Source organism: Peromyscus maniculatus, chromosome 21, assembly GCF_049852395.1.
Source record: "Peromyscus maniculatus bairdii isolate BWxNUB_F1_BW_parent chromosome 21, HU_Pman_BW_mat_3.1, whole genome shotgun sequence".
In the NCBI taxonomy this organism is placed as follows: Eukaryota; Metazoa; Chordata; class Mammalia; order Rodentia; family Cricetidae; genus Peromyscus; species Peromyscus maniculatus.
The window spans coordinates 17,549,006-17,564,478 of NC_134872.1; positions in this window are offsets into that span (position 1 = coordinate 17,549,006).

Here is a 15,473-nt window from a genome sequence, read left to right on the forward strand (position 1 = left end):
CAGGTACTTCCAATTACAAACCAGCTAGCAATGTGTGCCCAAATAATTTTTAATTAAATGCATGTTGTGGCGGTGTACAAACTACCACGATTTGCTCCCGGTATCTTCTCTCGGTGGATGATGTAATTGTTTATGCCACCTTGACTTGTTTCTCAGAGCCGTGCTCTTGTCCTATGACTGCACTGTTCACCACAGGGGTCTGGCAGTTGTTCTCATTATCACAACAACAGCAAGACAGCCTCTTTTCCTAAGTGTTTGTCCCTCTCTGGTCTCACTTCTGTGGCTAGGCCAGCACCTCGAGCCCCTGGGAATATCCTCTGGGAACCCAGCAGGATGACATCCCTGGAGTCAGATTCCAAAGCCTTGAAGGAGATCAGCAGATCAACCTCCTGAGACCTGGTTACACAGGCCTTGACCCCACACATAGCTCCTCGCTTTCTGTCACCCCTTCCCCCACACTCCCACCCCTGTCCCCGCAGCCTTTCATCCTCACTGCCTCCAGGGGAGCCCATCTCTTCTTCCCCAGGAGGAAAGCAAACAGCAGATGGACAGAGCGTGATCTGTGTCCCCACACCATGCAGGGGACCTCTGATCTCTGCCTGGCCTTGTTTGCGAATGCCTTTCTCCTAACAGCTTCAGAGACGGGGATGGGGACAGCCGCCCAGGCGCACCTGGAAGCTAAAGGCTTTGCTGTCTAAGCACAAAGTAATGTTTTCCGTTGACATTTCCAGCTTGCAGTGGTTTGAAACTCTGTGTCGGAGAGTTGGCGAATATTTAGAGCTTCTCAGAGGCGGTGGGTCTTGGGGTAGAGACAGTTCTCACAAAAGGCACTGCAGCCACAGGCATGGTGGTTTTGAGGAGCTATTGGAAGCTGGCTAGTCAGAGTCCTGCTAGTGTTTTAATTCCTTCCATAGAGACACAAAGCAAGGTGTGCCCCCGAAGGGTCCAGAACAGTCCTGATTGATCAATGTGCTTCTGACCCCTGCCCCAGTGTGGACGACTCAGACCAAGTCGTTCCAAGTGTGACCTGCTTTCTAAGCCACCCTCCTTATGCAAAGATCGGAAACCATTTCCCAGTCTAACACAATGATTATGAGGAAAAGAGGTGACGGCCGGTTAACCTGGGAACGTCGGTTCCAGGTCTTTCCCATGTGACCACTCTGAAAGACAGAACCACCTCCCAGTGGATCCAACACTGGGGACCTAAACAGGTAGGCAGGTAGGACACACTGCGCATGTGCATGGGAGGGACGTCCTCTGATCTTGCTCTTACTATTCAGCCCATAATTCTGATTGGTATTTTAGGTCTATGGATTTAAAATCACAAACACAATGACTTTGGTTGATTGGTTGCACCGAGTAAGTGACATTTTTTTTTTTTTTTTTTTTGGTTTTTCGAGACAGGGTTTCTCTGCGTAGCTTTGCGCCTTTCCTGGAGCTCACTCTGTAGCCCAGGCTGGCCTCGAACTCACAGAGATCCGCCTGGCTCTGCCTCCCGAGTGCTGGGATTAAAGGCGTGTGCCACCACCGCCCAGCAAGTAAGTGACACTTTATTCCAAGACTCTACTTATTGATAGTCTCGTAACTCCTACTGGCTGAGTCCTGCAAATCGCAGACCTTCTTACCCTCTAATCTCAGTCCACAGCGAGGACAGGGGTGGGTGGTGGGGCTCCAGGCCCTGCAAAGATTAGTTACAAAGAAAAGCAAACTAGCAACCAGTCAGACACTTCCTGGTAGGGCTTCCTGGGAAATTCGCACAAACCATGACATCAGCTTTCTGATCTGTTAACGAACCACCCCGCTGAGTTATGGTAGGTAAATAAATATCCTACACCGGGAGGCCCGAGCCAATAACACAGGGGAAAATGTGACCCAAATGCCAACCGACCAAATCGGTTTGTGGTAATTGTGTTGACGAGCCTGGTGGCCTTTTTCCTGCAGTCTAGAAGTTCTTGTTGCTTAGTACCAGCTATTCACAACTACTCATCCTAGAAACTAAGACGCCATGTGGTCCGGTGGAGACGCAGTTTGTTCCACAAACACTAGAGGGCGACAGAAGGCAGCATTTGGCAGGTTCCAACGGCCATGGGCTCAGACTGACCCACTCAAGTCCTATGGGGCTCTGCTCTCCTCTCTTCCAGCTTGGCCACCTCTGTTCTCAAGCCAGGAGATACCTTTCCCTATGCAGGTCACAACCTACTGGGCCCCCTCTTTTTCCAGGGACACGGGGAGCTGGCTGAGGTTCCTGGTGCCTTAGCATTTCTTGCACCTCCTGAGACGTCTCCAGTGCTTACAGAGACTGGGGAACCAGGTCCCAGCTGTGAGTGCAGCTTGGCCCCTCAGACAGGGCATAGGACATTTGGGAAGGTGCAGGGGGGCAAGCCTGGTATAGAGGGAGTAGAATTTCCCCAGTGGCTACCCAGTTGCTGACTTCAAGGGCGACAAGGCATGGGGGTGGGTGGGTGGGTGTGGGGAGGGGTGGGCAGGCAGGTTTGGTCAGTGCTAGCTGCAGAGTGGCTTTGAAGGCAGCCTTGTTCCTGACTGCTCTAAGTTCCAGGAGTAGTTTTCTGACTCCACTGGGGTATCCGCCCCATGGAGGCCGTTTCTCTGTACTGCTCTCAGAGTATTTCCTGAGATTCCCATACGCGTGCTTTTCCAGCCCTGCCACTGTTCTGTCTGGAGCCAGTCTTCTGCATTCCTTCAGTCTCTTCCTGTTTAATTAAAGCGGTTTCTATTTTCTGAGGCTGAGCCCGAATCCAGCACCATAATCTGTGTCTCTGACTGCGTCCCATCAGATGAATCAGAGGGTGTGCCACCGAGAGACCAAACCTCAGGCATGATCACTGTGCCTTGTCCCTGCTTCCACAGTGAGTGACAATGCCGCCCCGCTCCCCGCCCCCCCCCCCCACCCTTTACTGGTAATGGCATAGGTATGTGTGGTGGGTGACCTCTCAGGGCCAAAGCTGGAGATCAAACCCATAGCCCTAACTCTTCTAACAAGCATTGACCTAGATGGTGAGGCAGCCTAGAGTGGTTAATCAGGAGCTGAGCGTGTTCATATAATGTAGCATTGGCTTGCCTGGGTCCACGGCCACCCTGGCTGGTGGAACAGAGAGACCTGAGGGTGCCTGCCAATACCTTCAGCTACTTCCCAGCTGCTCTGTGTTCCAGCATTAGAAATACGGAGCCTGGGGCTGTACAAAAGTGGCTCAGTGGATAAGAGAACTTACTTAGCAGGCAGAAGGATTCGGCACCCACATAAAAAGACTGAGTGTGACTGTGGGTGCTGGGGGATAGACGGGCTAGCCGGGGACTGCTGGATGCTGGAATAGCTGGAACAACAAAGAATTATAGGTCATGTACGTGCGTGCGTGCATGCGTGGGTGCGTGTGTGTGTGTGTGTGTGTGTGCATGCAGGTACCCATGTGTGTATGGATGTCAGAGGACAGCTTGCAACATTCTCTCTGCTCACCACGTGGGGTCCCAGGCTCAAACTCAGGTCAAAAGCTTGGCCTTAGCTGCCTTTATGGCTGGACCATCTCGCCGGCTGCAAACAGTAGCTTCGATTGGAGACCATTTGTGTCCATTGAATCCTGGGGGAGGCAGACCCTCAGATACAACTAATTAGGAAAGCGTGGCTTTTCCTGCAGAGTGAGCATTGAAAGATGAAGGGGATAGAAAAGGTGGTTGACCTTGATGTGTCACAATCTTCATGGTAACAAACCTCTGGGCGTAACTGTGAGCGAGTTTCTAGATTGAGATTGACAGGGTCAGTCACACCTGTCACCGAAGTGACTCCTGCTTTTACCTGCCTGTCCTGGGTGACCCCTGGCTGAGCCATAGGCCCCAAGGGGTCCTCCTGTCTTTGCCTTGGTTGTTTTGGGGTTGTTTGTGGGCTACTGTGCCCAGCTTCTTTATGCACAGTTCGGTCCTCGTACCCACCCAACAAAACTAATGATTTGGGATGTCAGCTTTAATATATTTAATTTATGCACGTGTTTGGACCTATTGTGATTTAAAAATTCTATTTAAAGTCTGGTGAGTTGGCCTCATCTCGTCTTTCTCAAACACTATACTCATTCATCATACAAGACTTACAATTTTACATTTCTATCTGATATGGGCATGTTCCCTCCCCATCATCACACCATCTTTCTTGGCTCCTGGCTCTTTTCTTGTGTCTTTGTTTCTCTGGGGACGACCTTTCGTCTTCGTAGGAAGTCTTGGTGCCTTTGCTGGAATCACAGCAGACAAATAGACCACCACCTCGGGAGAACTGGGGTTCTCGTGACACCAGCGTCCCATGGCTCAGGTGTAATAATGTCTTTCAGACGTACTTTACAGTTTTCTTCATGGAGCTTTCTACATTTCTTTTGTTTTTGTTTTCTGTTTTCTGTCTGTTTTTAAGACAAGGTCTCACCATCTAGCCCTGGCTACCCTGGAACTCACTCTGTAGACCAGGCTGGCCTCAAACTCATAGAGATCCTCCTTGCCTCTGCTTCCCAAGTGCTGGGATTAAAGGTGTACACCACTACACCTGGCTTTACATTTCTTGTTAGACTTCGGTCTCTAGGTATTTTATGCTGGGTTTTGGGTAATTAATTAATAGGTTCTTCTCTTCCATGGCACACTGTAACTGGCTCACATCTGTGAATGAGAAAACTATGTTATTTGTTTCCGTATTAAGTTCACACTTTGTTGAGGTTTTTTGTTAATATAAAATTTCTCATAGCCGGGCGGTGGTGGCGCACGCCTTTAATCCCAGCACTCGGGAGGCAGAAGCAGGTGGATCTCTGTGAGTTCGAGGCCAGCCTGGTCTACAAAGTGAGTTCCAGGAAAGGTGCAAAGCTACACAGAGAAACCCTGTCTCGAAAAACCAAAAAAAAAAAAAAAAAAAAAAAAAAAAAAAAAAAAAAAAAATTTCTCATAAATGTATACAATTACTTATATGGTATATATACTATATACTTATAGGTATATACCACGTACTATAGTATATACTATATATTATAGTGTGTAATTTATGTAATATAGTATATATGAAATAAAAGCATATAGTAAAGTCCTCACTATGCAAGCATGTAGTATATACTATATATGTAGTATATATACAAGTATATAGTGTATGTGCAAAGTATATAGTATATGCACATACTTCACTTTCTTTTTTCTTTTTTTTCTTTTTTTTTTTTTTTTGGTTTTTTGAGACAGGGTTTTTCTGTGTAGCTTTGCGCCTTTCCTGGAACTCACTTGGTAGCCCAGGCTGGCCTCGAACTCACAGAGATCCGCCTGCCTCTGCCTCCTGAGTGCTGGGATTAAAGGCGTGCGCCACCCCCCCACCCCCCGGCTCATACTTCACTTTCTAATGCCTGACAATATGGGTGTGGATATTCAAAATAAAGATTGTAGAATGAAGGAGTGAATAAAAGATTTATGGAAGTATATCATAACGTACTGTGGATCTTCTAGAAAGTATGCCTCAACTGTTTATTGAAAGTTTATTTATTACACACACTGCTACTGGGGATTGAACCTAGTCCTTTGCACATGTTGGGCCAGCACTCTACTCCGGAGTTCCATCCCCAGCCCAAGACCTTATTATATTGAGAAACATTACTGGAAAGTGATTTTTTTTTAAAGATTTATTTATTTATTATGTATACAGTGTATTCTGTCGGCATGTATCTCTGCAGGCCAGAAGAGGGCACCAGATCTCATTATAGATGGTTGTGAGCCACCATGTGGTTGCTGGGAACTGAACTCAGGACCTTTGGAAGAGCAAGCAGTGCTCTTAACCTCTGAGCCATCTCTCCAGCCCCAATGATTTTTTTTTTTTAAATTGGGTAATTTATACTTGACATTTAGTAGGTTAATCATCTCAGAACATACAGCTCAGTGGCATTGCTCACATTCTCATTGAGATGTAACCACCCCACCCTTCATTTCCAGAGCTCTGTATCATCACAAATGAAACTAAACCCCTTGAACAAAAATTATCCATCCTCCTCTATGTCCAGTTCCAAGAAACCAGCATTCTATTTTAGTTCATCATGAGTTGACTACAAGAGGGACCTTGGAAGGGGAAACATACTGTATTGGTCATTTTGTGCTTTTTAAAAAATCTGTTCAGTATGATGTCTAGGATTCTCACCCACACTGTTATGTATTGTTACAGCTCTCTCCTTGTCATACTCTGCAGAACTCTCTTGTGTTAACATACTGTTATGTATCTGTTACATTGTCAGTGGGGACTTAATAGAGTTTCTGAGGTTTGTAAGAAAAAATAATGTTTCCGTGAACATTCTTCTAAAAGAAAGTAGGCACAGATTTCTGTTGCATGTTATATATTACTTATGTGTGATAGGATATAATGTAACTGTATTATCTTTAGCTGTGTGCTATTTAACAGGAGGAATATGTGCAGAGAAATGGATCAGAAGGAGACTTTTCTGTTGCGCGATCCCCATAGAATGTTCTTACACAGACCTCAATGGTACAGACCATGCAATCAAGGGACAGTAAACATGAGCTACTCAAGACTGCCATTGGTTCAACATGGTGTGCTGCTCACAGTAAACCTTTGAAAAAAAGATTGATTTTGTGACTTATTTGTGAGTGTGTGTGGGGGGGGGTTGGTGTGTGTGTGTGTGCCGTGTAAATGCAGGTACCCTGGGAAGTCAGAAGGTAGCATCAGATCTACTAGAGCTGGAGTTAGAGATGGTTGTGGGCTGCCAGATGTGGATGCTGAATCCTCTGCTAGATCAGCACATACTTTTAACTGTTGACCATCTCTGCAGCTCACAGTAAACATTTTTTCAAGAAAAGAAAGAATGCTCTGAAATTGGGATTATAAAGTATGGTAAAGTTATAACCCAGTTTATTTTGCTCTCACGTCTTATGAACTGTACATGACTTTCTATGCTACACCACTGTTATCACAGTAGGTTTGTTCACACACCACCACAAGCACATACTATAGATGTATACTCAAAAGTGGAGGGATTGGGGAGATGCTTAGCTTGGTAAAGTCCTTTCCATGCAAGCCTGAGGACCTGCATTTGATACCTAGCGCCCACTTAAAAAGCCTTTCGTGGTGACATGAGCTTGTAATTCCAACACTTAGGAAGCAATGACAGGCAGATCCTGGGGCCTCACAGTCCAGCCAGCCTACCCTACTTGGCAAATCCCTGGTCCTAGTGAGAGACATTATCTCAAAAAACAAGGTGGAAGTGGAGTGGTGGCGCACTTTAATTCCAGCACTCGGGAGAACGAGGCAGGTGGATTTCTGTGAGTTTGAGGCCAGCCTGCTCTACACAGTGAGTTCCAGGCCAGCCAGGGCTACAGATTGAGACCCTGTCTCAAACAAAACAAAGCAAGGTGGAGGCTCTGAGGAATGAATGATACCAGGGGTTTACCTCTTGCCTTCATACATACAAATGTTCACATCCACTCATCCACATAAATTATGGCCCTAAAAAAACCCCAAAAAACCAAAAAGCAGTTACTTTCCTGTTGCTGTAATAAAATACCTAAAAAAAAAAAAAAAAAAAAAAAAAAAAAAAAAAGAAAGAAAGAAAGAAAGGAAAGTTACGGGAGAAAAGTGAAAAGTCAATGTTGTCTTATGGTTCCAGAAAGACAGAGTCCTTAATTCTGGAGGAGGCAGGGCAGCAGGAGCTGGAAGCTGGCTGATCACATTCCATCTGCATACAGAAAGGCAGAGGGGGGGTGGAGGAAGGGGGTGAAGGGGTGGAGGGTTGGGGGGCGGGAAGAGAGGAAGGAGGAGGGGAAAGAGGGAGGGAGAAAAAGGGAGAGAGGAGAGGAGGGAGGGAGAGAGCGAGGGAGAGGGAGAGAGAGAGGAACAGGAAGTGTGGGGGAGAGAGAACAGGAAGTGAGGTGAGGTTATAAATCCTCAAAACTGGCCCCCAGTTAGATACTTCCTCCAGCAAGGCTCCATTTCCTAAAGGTTCCATATTGTCCCCAGACAGGGCCACCAACTGGGAAGATGTGCTCAAACATATCCGCTTGTGGTGGACACTTCCATCCAAGCCACAGCTACAGGCTTGCAGAGTGAGCCTATATTTAAGATTTAAGAAAGCAATGGCTTTCTAAAGTGGGTCACTCATTTAGCAAGGCTCACATTTCAGTGTGGCCTCAAGGACAAAAGAGACTGGAGGTTGCCTTGAGATTTCAATACTAACGTCTTCCCACGGCTATGTCGAAAAAAAATTTTTTTTTCTGAAAAGTTGGTTAGAGCCGGATAGGAGGAGAAGCCTCCGACCTCCTTTCTTCCGTGGTCTCCAGTGACACTTTAGTGAGAGGAGCCTCTGTCATTTTGGTCAGACCCAGGGAGACAAAAGAGGCTGAAGGATGACTCACCCCCTGCCCCTCCCCTTCCCAGAGTTCTGCTCACCACATCAGGGAGCCAGGCTCTGCGGGAAGATGTAAACACAGCCACAGTGTTGACGTCAGTTCTTGCAGAGAGGTTGGGGGCCAAAGCCGATGGGAAACTGCCCTTACCCATCATGCCTCGGGCTAGAAGAGTTTTTTGAATTAAGTCTTGGATCGCGTTGCTTTCTTTGTAGGTATAGAAAGTTTGGTTCCGAAGTTGTCACTAGGAAGGTCAGAGCCATGTGAAGTCCAGGTATGGATGGAGAAAGTGTAAGGGCTTAGGTGTGACAGGTAACCGATACACACTGAATTCTGATGGAATTTCTTAGGTGACATTTTCCCTGGGTCTCCCTTCAGGGACATCACGTGCATTGATACCTTTTCAAACTGAGACAATAAACCAATACACGATCTCCTTTGAAATAGATTTATCTTTTGGTCATCCTTTGATGTAAAGGAGAAAAAAACTGAGTTTTCAAGGTCAACTTTGGCCATCTCCCTAACTCATTACTATCAAGTGCTCCAAAAGTGTCTGCGCTGGGATCGTACTCCTCCCTGTCACCATCAAACGGTATCTGATCTCTGCCTATCCGTGCTTGGGTTGGTGTCCATGCCAGGACTCAGTACCTGAGAAGAAGCTGGCACAGGTAAGGTGTTTTGTCTGAAGCACCTCCCACAAAACAAAGCAGGCCACCAGGCAGTTCAAGAGCCCACACGATGTATGACTAGCAAAGTTCAATGGGATGAAATCACAGCCAAGTTACAATGACGAACACGTAGACCCAGCCCTAGTATAAGCAAGTGGAAGAGATTTTTCAGTAAAGGGCTCTTGTGTTGTGCAGAACGAGTGAGGAAATTTTTCTTTTGGTAAATGTTGTGGAGAAAATTTCCAGGGGTGGGGGCGGGGCTGGAGAGATGGCTCAGAGGTCAGAGGTTAAGAGCACTGGCTGCTCATCCAGAGGATCTGAGTTCAATTCCCGGTACTCACATGGCAGCTCACAACTGTCTGTAACTCAAATCCTAGGGGATCTGACACTTTCCCACCAATGCATATAAGATAAGCTTAAATAAATTATTGAAAGGAAGAAAGGAAGGAAGAAAGAAAATTTCCACTGGTGGTAATGGCACACTTCTTTAATCCCAACACTTGGGAGGCAGAGCTAGGTGGATCTCTGTGAGTGCGAGGCCAGCCTGGGCTACAGAGTGAGCTCCAGGACAGGCTCCAAGAAGTGATTGCTGGCTCTTTTAGTTCGGAATACATTTGTATAGAAATCACTACGGATCAAGCACAGCTTTGGGCACTAGAAGTAGAGAAGGCATGGAGTGAGACCACCGTGTGATCCTTAGCTTCCTAGAGATCACGTGACCACGGGGGGGGGGGGCGAATGTCTCTGTGACGCTTTCCAGCTTGGATGAGTGCACTGGCTGCTTTGGCAGAGGACGACATGGCGGGCGCTCTCGAGGGTCGGTCGTGAGAAGGCGTTAGGAAGAGCGATGACCTGTCAAGAGGATGGAGCTGGGCTTCCTACCCTCGGCACAACCCGTCAAGGGAAATGCCAGGGGAGGAAGGCAGGTGCCCTGCTTCACTTCTGGGTCCACTCTTTCCCCAGTGCCTGATGAAGCAAAGAGCTATAAAGCATGGAGGCTCGCAGACCAATCAAAACATACCAGCCATTCTTTCCCAGAGAATTGAAAAGACATCCACTTTGGCATAATTATCTAGCAATAGGTTTAATGGGAAGAAATGATGTGCTAATTATATGCATCTACTTCACAGTGATGGGAGCCCAGTACCCTATTTTATGTTCTGCGGCTGAAAATCGCTGGTGTCTGTTTCATGTCATGGCATGAATTGAAAGTGTTTGAGGGACAGAATGTTGTTTTGGTTCAGTAGGTTGTTAAGGTTCCTTAGCAGTTTTATCCCGTAACTGCTCTCAGCTTTAAGAAATTAATATTTCCATTTGGCTTTCTGATCCAAAGACGGTGTAAGCAGATTCTTCTGTTTTTCATGCCTTATCCTTCGGTTAGTGTGGCTTAAGGTAATCAATCATAGAACTGGGAGTTTAAAAATGTTGGCTACCAGTCTGCGACACATAAAAGTTACATCTGAGTGGAGCTGTGCTCGTTCAAGGATTTCAGGACTGGGTCAAAGTCAGACCTCAAAAATGCCTTAGGATTTTGGTTCCTGCTCAGCTTGGGAAGCTGCCCCTTGAATTAGTTCAGTTAAGGTCCAGGCAAGCCAGCAACTCAGGAGACTTCACAGAACAATGTGATGGTTGATGCCCTGGTCTCTGAGGATGGGGGGGGTGGGGGGGGAGACGACATGACATTCATACCTAAGGAGCCCTATCTTAGTCAGCCTATGTGGTCTGAGGTCACTACCAGTCTAAGCTTCCTCCCAAATTCCCTCCCACCATGTGAGTTTATTCTTGCATTTGTGAATTTCCTTTTTGTTTGCTTGTTTTTTTTTTTTTTAAATTAAGATTTATTTATTATGTATACAATGTTCTCCCTGCATGTATGCCTGCGCACCAGAAGAGGGCACTAGATCTCATTATAGATGGTTGTGGGCCACCATGTGGTTGCTGGAAATTGAACTCAGGTCCTCTGGAAGTGCAGCCAGTGCTCTTAACCTCTGAGCCATCTCTCCAGCCCCATTTTTTTTTTTTTTTTTTTTAAAGACAGGGTTTCTCTGTGTAACAGCCCTGGCTGTCCTGGAATTCACTCTGTAGATCAGGCTGGCCTGGAACTCAGAGATCCACCTGCCTCTGCTTCCTCAGTGCTGGGATCAAAAGTGTGTGCCATGGGTGCCTGGTTGATAATCCTTATTTTAACAACAACAGCAGCAGGAATCCCTTCTTGTGACTAACTAATGAGGTCACATGCTCTGGGAAGAAGAGTGGACACACTGGGGATTATTATTCTGTTCCTTGGCCTTTTTCAGGGTTAACAGAATTTGTTTTCATTGTTTAGTGACTCGCTGCTAAGTTAAATGGTGGACCTGACAAGTGAGCCCAAAGGGAGAGAATGCAAAACCATCCCCTGCCTGCTTCCTCTCCCGCAACAGTTTCCACGCCCTAAGTCCATCTCAATCCCTCCAAGGCCGAGCCAGAAGGGTTTTCCTAGCACCCTGGCACCGCTTTCTTGTGACTCTTTGTGACCCTTCTTCTCAAAGTGTGTTTCACACATCTTCCCCTCCTCACTAACCACCAGGCTTTCTACCTCTATAGGCTCATTCAGGCACACTTTCCCACTCAACTCCTTTCTCATATGTACTTTGTCTCCCACAGTGCCATGCCAACAGTTTATTCATTTTTGTGATGAGAAGAATTACACATTCTCCTCTGTTGTCTGCTTGGACAAAGTGCCTGATTCCATTTTTTTTTTTTTTTGTTTAATTTGTGATTAGGTTTTCTTGTTGGATTTGTAGAATTCTTCATATCTTCTGGGTACCAATTCTCTGCCAGATAATGTGTTTTGAAAAGATTTTCACTTCAGAGCATATGGCTTGACTTTTCATGTTTATAAGACTTATTGTTTTTTAAAAGATTTATTTTCATTTAAATTTTTTATATTTGGTTTATTTTTATGGGCATGCATGTTTTGATTGCATGTGTGTCCACACCATGGTATGCCTGGTGCTCACAGAGGTCATGAGAGAGCATCAGATCCTCTGGAACTGGAGTTACAGATGGTTATGAGTTGCCCTGTGGGTGCTGGGAATTGAACCTGGGTCTACTTCAAGAACAACAAATGCTCTGCCAAGACACCTCTCCCAGCCCCCTTTTAATTTTTAATAAATATTTTATTAAGTCTTTGAGTATTTTAGACAATGTATTTTCATTATATTCATTGCACTTCCCATCCCCTGACTTCATGTCCTTTTATTTATTTATTTATTTATTTATTTATTTATTTATTTATTTATTTATTTATTTAATAACCCATGATTCCAATTTGGGCTGCCCAGTACTTTTGATGGTAGGGCTGTTTACCGGAGCATGGTCAACTTACCAGGAGTCACAGCTGTAGCATAAATCCTAATTGGTCTTAAAATCCTGGAGCCAGATATCAGGGAAAATGCTGAACAATCAGAGAAGCAGAGCAACCAGCTACTGGTTCTTACCTCTACAAAATCCTCAGCCAAAAAAGCCTCAGCTCCTGTCTCCACCCTGCCTCCCCACCACCCCTCCGGCCTTATATTCCTCTCTCTGCCCAGCCATATCACATCCTGTCTCCACCTCCCTGGTGCTGCTGGATTAAAGGTGTATGCCACCACTGCCTGCCTCTTTTTCTCTTTTAGACTGGATCAATTTTGTGCAGCCCAGGGTGGCCTTGAACTCGCAGAGATTCATCTGCCTCTGCCTCTGCCTCCTGAATGCTGGGGTTAAAGGTGTGTGCCACCACCAACAGGCCTCTATGGCTAACTAGTGACTAGCTTTGCCTTCTGATCTTCAGGCAAGCTTTATTTATTAGATCATACACAAAATACCACCACACACAGCCTTAATGAAAACTAGCTCTCCCTCCCCCAGAAGCCATCAACTGCCAGTAGGTCTTCAGTAGGGGTGGGTCTCATGAGCCCTCCTACTCTGTGCTAGAATGTTGATTGGCTTGGTCTTGTACAGGTCTTGTGTAGGCAACCATGGCCGCTTGAACTCTTGAGTGCAGTGGTCCCATCATGTTCAGAAGACACTGTTATGTTCCAGTTTCCCCTGACTTCTGGTTCTTGCAATCTTTCTGCCCCCCTTTCCTAGGATGGAGATAGAACTTAAACCTTGGGGAGTGGTGCCTTTAAAAAAAATTCTTTTCACCATGTCAGCCAAATTGTCAAACTGACTTTTTAAATTATTACAAAACATTGGCTTTTATGATGATATTTCATATCTGTCATTGTATCTTGTTCATATTCACCTACTAATATCCCACATGTCCTCTGTATCTTTTTATGTTGAATAAATTTTCACTATATATAGGTAGTAGAATGTTATTTTAAGGTATGTTACTTTTGTTTATGTTGTATTAGTTTAATTCTGTGAAGCTGTGTTACTGTGCCTGTGTAAAATACCTGATGGTCTAATGAAGAACTGAATGGCCAATAGCAAGGCAGGAGAAAGGATAGGTGGGGCTGATAGACAGAGAGAATATATAGAAGGAGAAACCTGGGAAGAAAAGAGGAGATAGAGGAGTGAGAAGATCTAGGAATGAGAGAGAGGGAGGAAGACTCCAGGAGCCAGCTACCCAGATACACAGCCAACCATGGAGTACGAAACCAAGAAAGGTATATAGCAAGGGAAAAGCCCAGAGGCAAAAGGTAGTCAAGATAAAGTTAAGGAGAGCTGGCTAGAAACAAGCCAAGCTAAGGCCGGGCATTCATAAGTAAGACTAACCCTCCGTGTGTGATTTATTTGGGAGCTGGGTGATGGGCTCCCAAAAAAGAGTAAAAAATAAAAAACTACACACACACACACACACACACACACACACACACACACACACACACACATCATTTCCTTTATCCATTCATCTATCATTGGACCTCTAGGCTGGTTCCATGTCATAGCTGCTGTGAATAGCATAGCCATCAGCATGGATGTACAGGGACACGTGGTGTGCATGAATTCTGTAAGGTGTACACCCAGGCATAGTGTGGCTAGGCATATGTGAGCTCTATTTTCAGTTTTATGGAAGAAACTCCACACTGATTTCCATAGTAGCTATGCCAGTTTGCACTCCCCCATCTAAGTGCACCCCACGTCCTCTTCAGATTTTATTCTTCTTTTGTCTTTTAGATTGATAGCTTACTCCATCTGGGGTGAGATAGAATATTAATGTGAAAATGGTATTTTTCTTTTCTTTTCTTTTCTTTTCTTTCTTCCTTCCTTCCTTCCTTCCTTCCTTCCTTCCTTCCTTCCTTCCTTCCTTCCTTCCTTCCTTCCTTCCTTCCTTCCTTCCTTCCTTCCTTTCTTTCTTTCTTTCTTTCTTTCTTTCTTTCTTTCTTTCTTCCTTTCTTCTTTCCTTCCTTTCTTTCTTTTTTTTTTCAGGAGCTGAGGACCGAACCCAGGGCCTTGCCCTTGCTAGGCAAGCACTCTACCACTGAACTAAATCCCCAACCCCCAGTATTTTTCTTTTGATGAACAAAAGTTGCACTCATGTGGAGGCTGGAAGTCCATCTCAGGTGTCATTCCTCAGGAGACATCCTGAGGAGCGTGTATTTGAGGCAGGGTTTCTCACTGGGTCCTGGAGTTCGCTGATCCAGGCTGGCTGGGGCCAGTGGGCCTTGGAGATCCAACTGTCTCCACATCTCTAACACTGGATTACAAGCACAAACCACCACCTCGGCTCTTGATGCTCTTAGGTGCTGGGGATTCAACTCAGGTCTTCATCCTCGCCCTGAAAGCACTTTACTAACTGGATTGTGTCTTCAGTTTTAAGAAAAATCTTTATTTCTTTAATTCTGATGATATCGAATCTGATGATATCTTTAATCTTTAATTCTGATGATATCTAATCATCAATTTATTATTTTACAAATTATTCTTTGGTGTGTGTGTGACATATACGAATCACTACCTAACCCAGCACTGTCTTGTATTTTGTCTCTGCTCTAAATGTCCATTTCATCTCCATTTCTGATTTTTCGTTGCTCGTGTACAGACACCATACTGTTTGTTTCATTTCCATCTTTCCCCAAGAGCACAGTGCCTGGCTGTTGTTCCACTTTCAGCGGTGGGAAAACAAGGCAGGGAGTCGAGCAGTATCAGCACAATCATTCCAGGAAGCCATTCTCCAGATTCTTCACTTAGCATTTCTGGACAACTAGTCCAGCCTTGATGAGTTAAAGGCTTTCACGGGGGGTGCTTTCAAAAGTCATGTATCATTGATATTATTTGACAGTTTCGTATGTGTAAACAGTCCGTCCTCATCATACCCACCCCAGCTCTCTCTGCCCACTCCAGGCACCTCCAACTTGACCCCCACCCCCACTCCAGTGTCTCTCTGCCTCTCCTTAGTTCTCCTGCTCTCTCTTTGGTAACCCACGTGGTCCAGTTAATGCTGCCTGCTGGAATATTGATGTTTGTTGT